General features: G+C 36.2%; 1 protein-coding gene across 1 annotated transcript in view; it reads right to left on the bottom strand.

Annotated features, from left to right (window-relative positions):
* Positions 1-16,171, bottom strand: part of LOC136029556 (uncharacterized) — a 59,198-nt gene that overhangs the window by 31,275 nt on the left and 11,752 nt on the right. The gene's annotated exons all lie outside the window — the stretch shown is intronic.

A 16,171-nucleotide genomic window follows, 5' to 3' on the forward strand; every position in this document is an offset into this window, starting at 1 on the left:
AAAAAAATTATTCCAAATTCACCGTCCTTTTTATTTCAGGAGTCGTGTTGCAAGGGGGGCTAAACATCCTCTTTTTATAATATTTGACAGTCAGTCGAGCCAACTGAGGTCACTAAAACAAAATGGCTGGTAAATTCGAATAAGAAGCTTTTATGCAGCATTAAAATACTTTAGTGTAACAAGTGAGGGGCTAAAGATAGGGTAGTACTTTTTTTAATAAGAATTATCTTTGTCCGTTTTAAGTTTTAATGTTGCTCCTAACTTTCAGTCGAAAACAATTTTTAATATAATTTCCGACATTTTTTGCAAATAGGGCCTTAAATATCCCCCCTCATCCTTGGAACATTCCTCCTACCAATTAAAAAATTCCTACAAGCCAAGAATCCTCCTGAAAAAATACCCCCTCCACGATTAGTTCTCTCTATGATGAATCCTCTTGATCCTTCTTCTGGCAAAAAAAAAAACATATAAATTCATCAAACCTCAAGGGAATCAACTTAGTTAAGTGAGGCTTTGAAATAAATGCCTATATTAACCATCTATAATGTATTATTTATGTGTAAATTTAGGAACGAACGTGTGGCCTTGTGGCATTACTTCTTCTGAAACTGGGATGCTCAATACATAGGATTTTCGATACTTTTAAATTGATCGGGTACTAGAACTTTCAATTTCTCCCTGAATGAATCCAATTTTCCAGGACTAATGGTTTGATATCCCCAGGGAAAGAGAAAAAGCAAATAAACACAAATTCACAATTCTTCTTCTGAAAAAAGCAATATTCTATATGCATGTAGATAGAAGCTTGAAACTTCTCCAATACGATTCTCTGATGCACTTAATTTAATGATGTGATATATTAAGATAAGGGAAATACTTTAAAAAACGAAAAAAAAAATTTTGTATACAGTTAGTGTTTTAGCCTTATCAAGTTTGGCTTTCTGCCTTAGTAAACATTATACTGAACATGATGAAATAAAGTTCCGAAATTAATAGGTAATAAATTTAGAATTTTGTTGTATTTCATTTCTAAACATTTCATATAAGAATTTCCCGATAATTTTGGCATTAAAATATGTTGAAAATAAAAAAAAAACAAGCTTTTTCAACAGAAATTAAGGTGCAACATACAAACTTAAAACAAACAGAAATTATTCCATATGTGAAGTGGACTAGTCTTACTTCAATTTATCGCTCTTTACACAAATATTTGACTGTTTCCCCTATCCTTTGAAAACGACAGTTCTTCCTATACCTCACTTGGCTTGACTGCTAATCAATATCATAAGAATAGGGTTTTTAGCCCCCCTTGCAATACGATTGCTGAAACGAAAGAACTAGTTAATTGGAATAAGAATTTGCTTTATAATATTAGAAAAGAGCGAGTGACAGGTAGAGGATGGGGCAGCCCCTCTCATACATGGTAATTTCTACCCGTCTCGAATTTTAATTCTGCTCCTCACTTTCAATTGAAAAAACTTAGTTCTTTTAAATTTAGATTCATATTTTCTAAAATCATATCTGAGACTCCTCCGTTTCCTCATTGGAAATTTTTCCATCTGTAAATACCCCCCCCCCAACTAAAATTTCCTTCCAAGAGCTTCTAAAATATTCAAGAACAGAGTTCCAAAAACAAATTTATATCAATACCAGCCCTCCCCAAGTCAGACCTTAGTTGTAGAAACAGAATTAAGCCAAAAATATAATTTAACTTCAATATCGATCAATTGAATTACAAAACTCTCGAAACCCTGTGCTTTTGCTCACAAACAAGGTTAGACAAACCTTTGGGGCATCTTTAACCTAGAGATTAAATAAAAAAAAAAAAAAATCTGCTGAAAGTAAGGAGCGACAATAAAACTTAAACGAACAGAAATTATCCCCTATATATACGGGACTGTCCCCTCCTCAACGCTTTGCTCTTTATGCTACAGTTTTTTTTTACTATTTTAGAAAACAGAGCTGTGAGAAAGAGTCAAACTAGCGTGAAGAGCGAGGTGTTGAGGAGGGAGCACCCCATTTCATATACGCAATAATTTCTGTTCGTTTTAAGTTTTAATGTCTCTCCTTACTTTCAGTAGAAAAAACTTATTTTTTTATTTAATTTCTGATCGCTTTTTTAATAATACCAGGGAATCTGGACCCACCTCCACGGAGAAACCCCCTCACAATGGAAATGTCCTCGAGACAATTCAAGCCCGGTGAAAATTTACCCCGGACCGCGTGTAAAATTGAGACGAAAAAGAGATAGGAAGATATACAAAAAGAATTTTGTATAAGAAATCTGGCCAATTCCCACAGTGTCTAGTTTCCTCTGACAAGTTCACTCCCTAGAGACTTCCCTCCCAATGGATAATTTCCCTGTGGATAAAACCCCAGCAGAAAATTTGTCCTTCCCCCACCCAAAAATGTATGCATGCATCCCAATAACAAATACTATGCTTAAACAATGGGCAAATTTTATAATCTAGACCTTTCCCCTGGGGCCGGGGGGGCCTATGTTATGCTCAAAGGCATTGTTATTGGGCCTTTCAACTATAAAGAACAAAATGGTTATCTCAAAATTTTGATCAGACAATTTTGGGAAAAAAGTGGCCGGGGAGACGGCAAGGTTGCCCTCCAATTTGTTTGGTCATTTAAAAAGGGCACTAGAACTTTTAATTTCGATTCGAATGAGCCCTCTCACAAAATTCTAGGACCACTGGGTTAATACGATTGTCCCTGGGGGAAAAAATAAATAAACACGCATCCGTGATCTTTTTTTTGGGAAAAAAAAAACAAATTCCACTTTTTTTGCAGATAGGAGCTTGAAATCTATACAGTAGGATCCTCTGATACGCTGAATCTGATGGTATGATTTTCATTAAGATTCTATGACCTTTTAGGGGTATTTCCTTTTTTTTCAAAAATAAGGCAAATTTTCTCAGGGTCTTAACTTTTGATGGGTAGGACTAAACTTGATGAAACTTGTATATTTCAAATCAACATAAAAATCTGATTTTTTCGAAGTATCTATTTCTATAAGAAATTAGTTTTTTAGAGTTTCAGTTACTATTGAGCCGGGTCGGTCCTTACTTACAGTTCGTTACCACGAACTGTTTGATTACAGATATTAGAGGTTAAAATGAGGCATCTCGAGGCATCTTTAATGAAACTGACACGAACAGAATAGGTGGTTTTTCCTGAATGCCGCCCATACAGTAAAAAGTCTAGCTCCAAGGGCATGTAGTGGCAACCTATATAACAGTACGGTAAACCCGTGAGAATGATCCATTCCGGAACATGACCCTCCCCACGAGAAAGAAACCATTTCCGTAATAACCTTCAAACATCATTTAAAGTAACAAAGCGATTTTCTGTTCAGCAGAATTTTGCTCTAAAAAAAAAAAAAAAGAAAGAAAAAAAAAAAAAAAACATATCTCGGCATTTCAAATTCTTCGCGCGACAAACACTCAACTGAACACACGGCTTCCAACTAATGGAGTAACAACAAAATTATGAAAATTTTGTTTAGAATTAAAGCACATACAAAATAACAAGGCATATGACATAACCAAAACCATAAATTGGCCGAAAATGGCTCATTTGAAGCATAGGCATTCATTCATTATCATACTTTTCGGAAAAATACGAAATTTAACAATTTTCGCAGACAGAGGCATGAAACCTCCGTTGAGTCACTCTGATATATTCAATTTAATAGTGCAGCTTTTATCAAAACCGTCTCCACGTTCAGGAGTGTTTTTGTCCTTTTTCTAAAATTTTCTAAAACCAGTAACTTTGAACGGGTAATTTCGTCTTTGTAGGTTTTAAATTTTAGCATAAACATGGAAACTAATTTTGTGTTACGTGTATAGTTATGAAAATTCCTTTTTTTAGTTTTGTTTGCTGTTAAAACAGGTTGCTCTTTACTTTTATATAGTTACCAGAAACTATTTGACATGCTACAAAACAATAGGCACACTTTAGATAGTTACTTGTAATTTATAATCAATAATCTATGGGAAGTATTTTTAGTTTCAGTCCAGCATTTTCGTTAAGTTCGATTGATCTTTCTGCTCAATGGGGACTGTCCGCAAAAGACTAATTATTATCCAAATCCATATCAAGATCATGTAGGTCATTAGCCTATGAAGTTGAATATTTATCTTTTATCCTCTCTTTATTTGGAGTAATCTATATTTGGCTGGCCCTTGTCAATAGTAAATCAAAATCAAATTCTTGAAGAATGTCTTAGACGAAAGAAAATCATCACCAATACAGTATACATGGGTGGCACAGTGCCATTAGTTCCACTACTGACGGCATAGTATGGTATCGCGGTGCACGGTCTCTTGTGGACTATTCTGCCATCAGTATTTGTAATCTAACTGGCTGCTAAGGTCAGTCCTGAAGCCGCTAGTGTAAGTGATTTGGCAACAATGCTTGTAACCAGTGAAAGTAACGCAGCCTACGGTGCCACGGTCAATTCTGATTGGCCACGGATTCAATGGGTTATTTCCGCACTGATATGCGTGCTATGGGTTCATCACAGCTATAGTCAGTATCGGTGCGACAAGTGGTACGACAACCTGCGGGGCGTATGCGTCTCTATAAATGGCCAAGGTGCCACAGCCTGGTCATCAATAATTTATGTATAAATATATATTTGGAGGGTGAAGGCCTCTCCAGTTGATATTACAGTGACAGTAAACTCCAAGATGCTCTCTTCCCAACTCACTTTTATTTACCAATAACAAACCCAATATTATCTGACGAACTCTCAGCAAGAACTCTACTGACGAACTCTAACAGGGGCTCTACGGACGAATTCCACACAGGGGCTACCTCACTAAATAAATGCACTCAAAAGAAGTAAGTTTACCTCTTTCACAATCACGTGAAGCCTTGGGTCTATAAAACACTGGAGTCCCACAATTGAATTTGCTTTACCCATTAAATATATTTCAATGGCAAGATTTAGGTAGCATGCGAAAAGAATAAAATAGAACTTCCACACAAACCAATTTATTTTTCTTGCGAAATTAGTACATTGAAAACAGGCTAGCCTCTACGAGAGTTCAACGTGTAGATAAAATCATATAATCGGTAAATTTAGGCATAAGAGAAAAGGGACATTTATCTTACAATAAGGGACACTGCCCCAATAATCAGGTTTGAAATTTTTTTTATATGAAAATATACATCACAGTTAGAGTTAAATATTTTCCTTTCGTTTTAAGTTCAAGTTTTGCTCTTTATTATAATTGAATGAAAAATTTCAAGAAATAAAGGGTTAAGGGGTACATATTCAGCTCACATATCAGTTGGATTACCATGGAAATCCCAAAGGATGCGCGAAAAGAGACTTTATTCTGTTTCTTGTCTTAAAGAATATTCCAGTTCCATTTTGAAGACGATGATAAGGTAAGGAATATATACAAAAGAGATACCTTTGAATACATAAGATTTACAAGGATCTAATCAACGGAGATACTTGGGAATGAAAGGTATGAAAAAAAAACATGAAAATAATTGGAAGAATCCTTTCTTTATATTTTAAGTCAGAAAGAAAGAAGAGTGAGATATATTTGTAGCTTTTTTCACTACGTAAAAAATCTGTTTTAGCGGCCATTTGATAATTTTGTAAGTTTTAGTAACTTTAAAGAATCTTGTAATGTAGAGACAAGTAACTGTTAATAAGAAATGACATTTTTATAATAAAAGTTAACAATGACAGCAAAGTGTGCAAAATAATCCTATATATAAGGGGAGATGCCCAAATCATCCTCAAAATTTCCTTTCAAGCTTGATGAGTGATTTTTTGAAAGCAATTTAAAGTAAAACCAATATTGGTAGTTTGTAATTAAAATTGTAATTTTTTGCATAATACTTTTCAAACCATGTGAAGTAAAAATTACTACTACTACTAATAATAATAATAACTCACTACAGCACCAAGCCGCCTGAGGCAAACACAGCTACGCACGCTCCTCCTCCAACCTAATCTATTCAAGCAAGACCTCCCTCTTTACACCCTCCCAGGAAGTTCCCATTTCCTTTAAATCTTTATTTATGACACCCTTCCGGCCCAAACGAGGATGACCTGCTTTCCGTGTAGCCCCAGACGGTTGGGCAAAAAGGACAATCTTCGGCAATCTGTCATCCTTCATCCGCAGAACCAGGCCTAGCCATCTCAACCTTTTTTTCATTATAGCCCTATAAAGCGGGATTGAACCACATTTTCGTACAACCTACTGTTTGTAATGCGGTCAGTCAGCCGGGTACCCAGAACAATTCGTAGGCAATTTCTCTGGAAAACATCTAGTAAATTTTCGTCCGCTTTTCGGAGCGCCCGTGCTTCAGAGCCATATTTGACCACTGTCATCACTGTAGCTTCCATTATATAATCTTGGTTTTCTGACTTATCTTCCTATTCTTCCAAACTTTTTTTAACTGTGAAGAAACACCCAGAACCTTAGGTTTTCTTCTCTTAACATCTTCACTGCTCCCTCCGTCTTTACTAATAATACTACCAAGGTAAGTGAAGCTGCCACACCTGATCAATCTTTTCGTTACCCAACGTCACCTTTTCATCTTCACTTATTCCTAGCCTTAGTGACTTAGTCTTCTTAACATTATTTTCAAACCTCAATTGAAGACCGAATTTAGTTCAGTTTTACGGGACAAAAAAGACACTGTTGCGATGTATTAAAACATTACGTGTTTTTAGAACCAGCCTTAATACATAGAAAACTACTAATTTAATTAAAGGCTAGGGATTGGCTAGAGTTTAGAGAAAAGATGGAACAAAGAATTCACCAAGAGAAAAGAAATTAAGTACCAAAAACAACATAATATACGGATCAGAGATGAATAAGATTGTCATGTGTCAAGATTAAGTTAAGAAAGAGAAGAACTTTTTGGTAAGTAACTTGTCATTAATTAACAGTGACAATCACTTGTCAATTTCTTTAAAAGCAAAGTTAAAATATTATTGTAGAACCTTTTCGACACTTTGTCAAAGCAAGATACCCTGTTTGTGTGTTTTGAGCTAAGTTGTCAGTTAAAGCCTTACGCTATATTCGGACCATAACAACAAGCTGCGATTACTCTTGAAATAGCTCAAGGTTCTTTTTAGATTTTACTTTGATTTGGTTTTATACTTTTCTTTTATCCCTTTTTCTCAGTTAAGGCAGTGTCAATCATCATATAGCATTAGTGAAAGATAGCTCATCCTCGAAAATTGATTCATCTTAAGATTTGTCCCTTTTTTAAGGACACCAGCAGGATCTTTCATGAAACTTAAAATTACGATTAAGTGCGCAGTAGTGAGAATTAACTTAGAGTAACCAGTTGCTAAAATGCCGGGTAAATCGCAACAAGGACCAGAAACCCAGCGGAACTTTGCCCCCCCCCCTGAACTTAGGGTCTCTTGGAACTCAAAGCTCCGTGTTTTTAACAAATCTCACACACATAATTGAAATTTTCTATACACTGTTTTTTGCTTAACTTCTAGATTCGTTCTCTGGTGTAAATACGGTGGAGTTTGAATCCTAAGGAGGGTTCTCCTCAGTCAAAATTACCACCAAATTTGAGTAGCAATTCGAACTACATCGCCTAGATTAAGCGCTAGCAATTTTGATTGTTTCCTTAGGGGCATTGGGTAAATAATTTTATAGGTTAAAATCGATCCGTTAAGGAAGAGCGTTTAGTAACGCAAATTACCCAAAGTCTGCTTAAGGCAACAATCATACGTTAGAAAGAATGAAGGAGTAAGTCTCCTGTCTACCTCTTTGTGTTTCAGGTCCTCAAAAAAGGGCAGCCCTACAACTGGTAACAGTGGTACTCAAATTTGCTACGTTTCCGTTTCAATGGGGGAGTATAAATAATTTTATAATTGTGGTCAAATTTAGTTCTTTTTTTTCTTCCAAGAAGGTGTGTATTCAAGTTATCTGGTGGTTGTTCCTAATCTGGCAGTGGCAAAAAGGTTTGAAACAGTTTGATTTGAGTTCAGTAGTAATTTTGACAGTATTTTCTATTCTGAAAACTTCTCTTTTCTTACAGCTTTCGTGATCCGTATCGTCAGTAGTATAAGTTTTCTTTACTGCTAGTACCCTTCGTTCATCATCTTTGAGAGTTTGAGGGTTAATTCAAATTCAGATCAAAACATTTCAAGGACTATCTCTGTATTTTGCTAATTCTTACGGGATTTATAAAATAATTTACTCTAGCAACTTCACAATCCTTTACATTCATAACGTTTCCTACACTAAGGGTTGAAAAGAAAAAAACCGTCAGTAGTTCTAATGAAACCGGATAAGAGAATTAGAAATAGCCTCAGAAAAAGCTCAAGAAGAAAAATTATAACAGGAGAAATCGCAAAATCCAGAACTAGCACTTTGGAAGAGCAATGTAAAGACAGCTCTATAGACAGTAGACTTCAAAATATGTTCGTACAACAAGCACCCAAATGATATTCACTCATGGATTACAACTCTTAAACAAATTCAGCGCACTTTATAGAATAGGGACCCCGCTATGATAAATCCGGCCACCTGCTATACTTGACTTACTTACTTGATTTAGGTCTCCTGCTGGGTGCTGCTCGGCGTGGAGAGTGACGTCTGCCTCCTCCATCCGCTTCGGTCCTGTGCAAGCGTTTCTGCTTCGCTCGGTCTGATCTTTGCCATTGCCAGGAACTTGGACAGGGTGCCGGAAAATCGCTTTTTTGGTCGGCTGCGGGGTTGCTTCCAACCGACATCCATAGGGTCAAAGTCGAAGATCATCTTTGCGGATCAGTGCAGGAGAATTCGAAGTAGGTATCCAAACCATCATAAGGTACGCTCAGCTGCTTGGATGGAAATGCGAGACTGCTTGGTGAGCTGCAGCAGCTTCTCATTACTCATGAAATCAAACCACCTTAGACCTTCGATCCATTTCAGGCTCTCCATCTGGAATTAATCGATGGCCTATCGTGTTGCGGTTGATGCATGACATGTTTCAGCTCCGTAAAGCATTACAGAGCCGACTGGGGCATTGAAAGTCCACAGTATTGTTGGATGACTGATGTTCGGTTTTCGCCAAAGATGACGGTTCAGCCTACACATGGTAGAAGACGCTTTGAAAATCCTTGCTTGGAGCTCGAGGAGAAGCGATTCATCTGAGGGAATTATAGAGCCCAGGTAACCCGCTATACAAGGGGAGAAGTTCAAAGATTTGTGGCAAGTTTAGATGTTTCTAAAATCACGGATGCAGATCACTTAGAAAGATTTCTAAAAGAAGCCTTTTCACACGAAAAACCAGGAGCACAAAAACTCCAAGAAATTTCATTTTAAAAAACAAAGAACTTCTGAATTAGTCCATCAGTTTTTCTCCCACACTAGGGGGAAAGCACTTGGTTATGCCAAGAATTCTTCCGGTGTAAGCGTGGATGACAAAACTGTTAGCATTTTTAAAATTGGTATGCTACCTTTGTCTTATATCAAGCTAAACCGACAGATGACAAAGATAAACTGTTGGCTCAGGCAAAAAGATTTGACCCAATTTACCGGGACTTCCCATACATGCGTTTGGGAGCAGCGGTGGTCAAATCGAGATACACGAATCCCTCTTGAGACTAAAGAGCTAGCTCCAGAAAAAATTTAAAAATGCAGGAAACTATAATCAACCCTGTTTTAACTGCGGGAAGTCCGGACATCTTAAGAGAGAAGAATTTAGTCACACCCCAGATAAATATTTACCCCCTAGCCCTATTGCTCAGCAAAATCTGTCTTTTAATCTTGGCGAGTTGAAAGTGGAGTATCTAGCACTATTAGGGTATGAAGTCCCGATTGATTTTTTTTGGAATAGCTAAAGGAGGAAATGGAAAAACTCCAAATAGGGGATCCAGAGACTGGAGTAGCAATAAGAGAAATATGGAAAATAGGGAGCAACTCCTTTAAGCTTTAATACTCCACATAGTGTTTATGAAAAGGTGAAAGATTTAAAGGAGGTATTGAAAAACAGTTTGGCCAGACTAGGATGACTAGCCCCTAAGAGGGATGTCAGTCAATTTTAGCTAGTTTAAGCACTCCCAGGACTAGCAAAGATTAGATAGGAATGAACTCAGTACTAAAAGTACTGAGGGATCTTCTCTCTTTGAGAGGGAACAGGCCCGTCAGTGATAGACGTCTGACCTCTAGATCTATCCATGGAAAACTGGATGGGGTCAGTTTTTTTTATGATCGGTCCGAACACGTGTGGATACGAAGGCAAGATAATTTTTTTGTGGAGTGAAAAATAGGTCCTGCAGAGGGCAGGTTGTAGCGGGAGAACCTGCTGCGTCTGCTACTCATGAGGGAAGTACTTGCGCGGAGAACTAGGATAGGTCCGCTTTCCAGATTTGACATTTTCCAAGATTTGACATTTCGGGTAGAGCTCAAACTAATACCGAACCAGAAATATCAAATTTGGGAAAGGAAGGGAGTCATTTTCTAGTAAAATGCTTGGGAGATCTCCATTTGGTTCTCGTGAAAGGTTTGTTATATACTATGGATAATTCCGAAAAAAAAAAACAGACATGTCAATTTAAGATCATTCTACCAAAGAACCTAATTGGCGGATTTATCCACCTCATGCATCTGAGCCTTTTCCTAGGAGCCCACATGAGAGCTATCAAAACCTTGAATAAATTAAAACAATATTGTGTCTTTGAAAATATGTACTGCAAGGTTGAACAGGTAGTAAAGAATTGTGACCTCTGTCTGAGAAGAAATAAAGTTAGTGTTATTTAATCAACTCTTAGACAGAATTTTTTCCATAGTCATCCCTTTCATATTTGGTCAATTGATACTCCAGGAAAATTACAACTTTGGGCGAATGGTGACCACTATATCATTATTGCGGTAGAACATTTCAGTAAATATACAATAGAAGCACTATCTAAGGATCTTACGTCTAAATCTGTTACGGAATTTATAATAGAAGAAATCACATCGGAATTTGTGGGTATGGATTTTCTTTTATTAGATAACGCGCCACGTTTCACGAGTAAAACCTTTAATGAAATGGCCAAAGTGCTAGGATTTAAAATCTTGCAGTCATCTCCTAGAAATCCCCATTCTAATGGAATGGCCAAAAACAGGGTAAACTGTGTAAAAAGGATACTCACTCACAGCCATGATGAAACACATTGAACTAGCCTGAATGAATTTCTATCATTTATTCAATTTGCTTCAAATACCAGTGTTCATTCTTGCAGAAAATATACGCCCTTTTTCTTTCTCCATAGATTTGAAGATAAATCAATATTCGATTGTATTTTTTCCAACCCAAGAAATGATTTTTTTTTTTCAGAGGATTGTCTCTAGTCTCGTCCAGGAGCTTTTTTATCAGTCACCAAATCTATATCAATTAACTAAAGAAGACCCAAAACAGTCAAGCAAGATGGTACAACAAGAAAATATTATAAATAAAATGTATCCAAACGATTTAGTTTATGTTATCCAAGAAGGATCTTCAAAACCTTACTCTTATCGCGGGCCTTACTTTGTGTTAACCGAACTTTACAAAAACGTATTTTGTTATATGAATTAAAAACTTGTAAAAGACGCTTAGACAATATTAGACAGTTTAAAAGAATAAAGAATCCTGAAAACTTTTTAGCAATGAATCCTAAAGTAGTGAAACCAAAGACAAGACTAGGAGACAAACATTCAATATCTATAAGGGGCGAAATTGAGGGGAACCAAATTAATCACACAAGTGAAAAAAAGCGCTTTATACCATCTAGCAGTGTAATTTAAAAAGAAAATTTTTAAATCCCGAAAAGTAATTTAGAGGCTTTAGACTGTACCCAACTGCAAGAAATGAGCAGCTCTAGCCCTCAAGATTTTTCTACAAATGTCAGTCTAGAAAATAACCAAGGTGAAGTCGTTGACAGGAATAATGGCTTTAATCTAAATGTGAACTCGAAAGCTAAAACCTCATCCCAATTTACTATCCCAAATTATGTACATGAGAAAAAAAGTACTCGCGAAAATCGAACTAATATAAAAACAGTAAATTAAAAAAATCCTAGCTTAAGGGATTTTCTCGACAGCAGGGTCACCAAATCTTAATCAGTGAGAAACTTACCTTATTCTGAAGACATTTCTTCAAGCGGCTGTTCTAATCCGGTACCTTCCGAAACTTTGCAAAATCCCTCAAAGTCCGCTACCTGCACAGTGTAATGCTTGGTCTTTTTTCTGTTCAAATTAGTATGAAAGTGCAACAGTTCTTATGCCGTAATACCCGCTAGCACCAAAACCACGCATCTAAAGTTATTTTCAGCAACGTCCACAAGCAGAAATTTTCCATATTCTGGGGTTATCAACCTCTACAAAACTCACTGTATGATGAGTGTGTAAAATGATATCCCTATCATTCGATAAAAAAAAATTAAACGCTTAACACTAGCCATTCCTTATCTTAACTGATTAACACTAACTGACGGAGTTTAAGTAAATCACAAAAATATAATCGACGGATTCTCCACTGGCAAGCTGGCAAAATCCTTCAAAATCGAAGTCAACTGCCTTCACAGTACTACAACTAGTGTTTGTTCCGTCTAAGTTGGTGTGAAAAATGTAAGAGTCTCTTAAGACTCCGGTAAAATCAACTTAGTGGAAGAACTCCAGGAAAGATAGTTAGAACCATATCCACACATCTAAAACCGGTAGGGCAGATTTAACAAAAATCGGGAGGGCTCCGAAAAATCGGGAGGGCTCCCGATGTGTATGAATGAAAAGATATCCATCGTTTGATAAAATTACTAAACATTTAAGACTCGCCATGTCTAACCTCCAGTTTTAACTGATGGAGTTAAAACCGTTTCAAAGAATAGTATTGACCCTACTTACCTTGCTGACCTTGCTTACAAGAGGCATATCTCTTCAGGGGGCAGAATAATTCTTCAGGGGGCAGAAACCGAATAGCCTTCAAAGATATTGGCCAAATATATCCCATTAATGGAGGTCACCAGGTACTATGGTATGTCAATTTAAAAACCCTCCGATTAAACTTGGATTAATTAAATTCCGTCGTTTCAAGTGATGAAAATGTAAATTTTGTGGAACAAATAGCAGAAAGGGATTTGGAGAAAGAAAAAAGCAACTTCACAGACATTAAGGTGATCAATGATTTGAGGTAATAGTTAGTCGATAAGTGTAAAATATTACACGAAGAACCGGACGAGGGAAGGACTCTTAAAAATAATGTAAGTTTTAATGAATGATGGTACGAAAAGAAACAAAAGAAGCATACTGCCCCTTCTAGGGCAAACCATATGATGAGTGACAGGTCTAGCCACTGAAAGGGAAGTAGAAAGAATTTTTGAGGAAATGGATTATTTATCAAAAGGAAATGAAAAATCTATTCACCTGTCTAGCAAGTCTATTTCATTAGTAAATGAATTTGACCAATAACTGATAATGGAAAGAAACAAGACCATAGAAATCTTGGATAAAACTCCAAAAAAGATTATTGTGGCTGCAAAATTTCTTATGGCTGCAGGTAGATAAAGAAATCACAAAGAGTTTAGTTCAAGTTAAGACACTAGTAAAGAAAATTGAAAAGATTGTCCTTTCTTTTCTTCAGGCAGAAAGTAGGAGTTTCCCATTTCTAGTTGCCAGTCCTGCTGACATACATAAGACAATTTTCTTCCACAAAAAGGTAGGAAATTTCTGTTTTTCTGCATAACGTTTCCAGTATGAGAGTTGATGTTGAGGGAGGAAATGGAAGATAAGTATCCCCCATCTTGAGATGTAAGAATATTTGTTTCATTCCTATCTTGGATGGAAGTTCAAAAATTTTTTCCTCCAGCATGAAAAATTATTTAAAGAAGACTCATCTGCTAAAAATATACTAGTGGTACTGCTTTTGAGTATATACCCATAACACAAATCCAAACAACATATTTTTTTCTTTTTATTTAAATAGTTAGGGTTTCCAAGGAGGATTCAGAGAGTCTCACATATAATCAAACTTGTCAGTCTGATTTCAGATTACGTCAAAAGCTCTTTTTCATTAAACAGAACTTGTCATCCTTAGTCTCAACTTTGAAGTTAATAACCGTCATCACCTTTTTCCTTTTGAAACCAAAAAAAAATCCTCCTTAAATTCAATAGTACGATAGAATCTCAAACGTTGGACTGTTCTATGGTCTCAGAATTCCAAAAACCAAGGTTGCCAGGATTAAGCTATAGAGACTTCGGAGTTCGTCTCTTTCCATCGTATTACCCAATCATAGGTTCTGGAAAATATATTTGAAAGTCAGTTGGGTGGTTTCCACCCAAGATTCAAACCCAAAAGACTGGAAAGTTACCTCTAAACGTTAACACCTTCAAGATCTGCATAGAGCGGAAGACCGTGAAGGGTAAAGAGAGCGTATTTGTGACCTATGGTTTATTTACGTCATCATTATTGTCACTAGCAGCCTTTTGTTAGGTCGTTAACAGCAGAATTAACTGTAGAATTTTACTATACCCAATTCACAAAAACTCGCAAATTGGAGAGTATATCTAAAAATAAGACTTTGAGAAACGGAAATTTGATACCAATAGATACATCAAAAGAATTAGTTTTTTTGCTGACTTCAAATATATTATTTTCATCAAGTTTAGTCTTACCCATCAAAAGTTACGAGCCTCAGAATATTTGCCTTATTTTCGAAAAAAGGAGGAAACACCCCCTAAAAGTCATAGAATCTTAATGAAAATCACATCATTAGATTCAACGTAAAAGGGAACGATGCTGTAGAGGTTTCAAGCTCCTATCTTCAAAAATGTGGAATTCTGCATTTTTCGCAAGAAGAAAGATTACGCATATGTGTTTATTTGTCTTTTTTGTTTTTGTTTTTTTCTTCCCAGGCTCATTTTTTCCCAAAGTCACCCGATCAAAATTTTGAGACAGGCGTTTTGTTTGACATAGTCGAAAAATCCAATAACTATGTCTTTAAGAGTGACTTAATCCCCCACAGCCCCAAGAGGAAGGGCTACAAGTTGTGAACTTTGCCCATTGTTTACATATAGTATTGGTTATTTGGAAGAATACCAACGTTTTCAAGGGGGATTTTTTTCTGGTGGGTGGGGTCAGGGGAAGAAGGTTACGTGGGAGGATCTTTCCATAAAGGAATTTTTCATGGAGGAAGATAATTTTTAATTAAGGGGGGGGGCGGATTTTTGAGCATTATTTAGAAACGGTCAGAAATTAAATTAAAAAACAAGTTTTTTCAACTGAAATTAAGGAGCAACATATAAACTCAAAACGAACAAAAATTATTACGTATATGAGGGGGCTCACCCCATCGTCAATGCCTCGCTCTTTACGCTAAAGTTTTTATTTAGTACTTTTTTTGTGATTCAGGGGTCATTCTTAAAGAATTGGAACGAAATTCGAACTTTAGCGTAAATACAGAGGCACTGACGAGGGGGCGAAGCCCCTCATATACGCAATGATTTCTGTTTCGTTTAATTTTTAATGTTGATCCTTACTTTTAGTTGAAAAAACTTGTGATTTTTTTTTATTTAGTAAAACACAGAAATCGTCTGCAGTTACTTATGAAATGACTATATTTCCAAGTTTTATTAAGAGATACTAACAGGGAGGTGAGGAGGGGGAGAGTATTAATTCGGTCTACATTTTGAAGATACTATTTTGGTACTTTCATTTCTTGAAACCAGGTTTTAAAAAATGATTTTGAAGTATTCTACATTTTCATGTCTTCAAAAAAAAACAACTTGTTTCCCCACCCCTATATTTTCATGAATTTTATTTTTCTGTTAAGATTGTAGAAATCAATCTCTAAAGAAGAAAGGGGCAGCAAAAAGTACTTGTAGGACTTCAGAAACTCGTTATGTCAACTTCCAAAATACAAGAGAAGAGATTTGTCCGCTGACACAACAGACAGGAATTCTTCAGATTTACTCCAATTGTTTGGCAATTTTTCTCCCTGGAGATGGCAATCGTTTGTGATGCTTCTGTCTTAATTGCAATAACGAAATAAACAATAACAACATAAATAATAATTATTTATAATAATAAACAAAATGATTAATATTAAAATAGAAATGGATTAAAATAATATGAATACAGATATTACCGTTACTGGTAATAACACGAATCCGTCGATGGAGCTTTTTAGCTGTAGTTGGAAAAAAAGCTGATAAGATCC

This window comes from Artemia franciscana, chromosome 7, assembly GCF_032884065.1.
Source record: "Artemia franciscana chromosome 7, ASM3288406v1, whole genome shotgun sequence".
Taxonomy (NCBI): Eukaryota; Metazoa; Arthropoda; class Branchiopoda; order Anostraca; family Artemiidae; genus Artemia; species Artemia franciscana.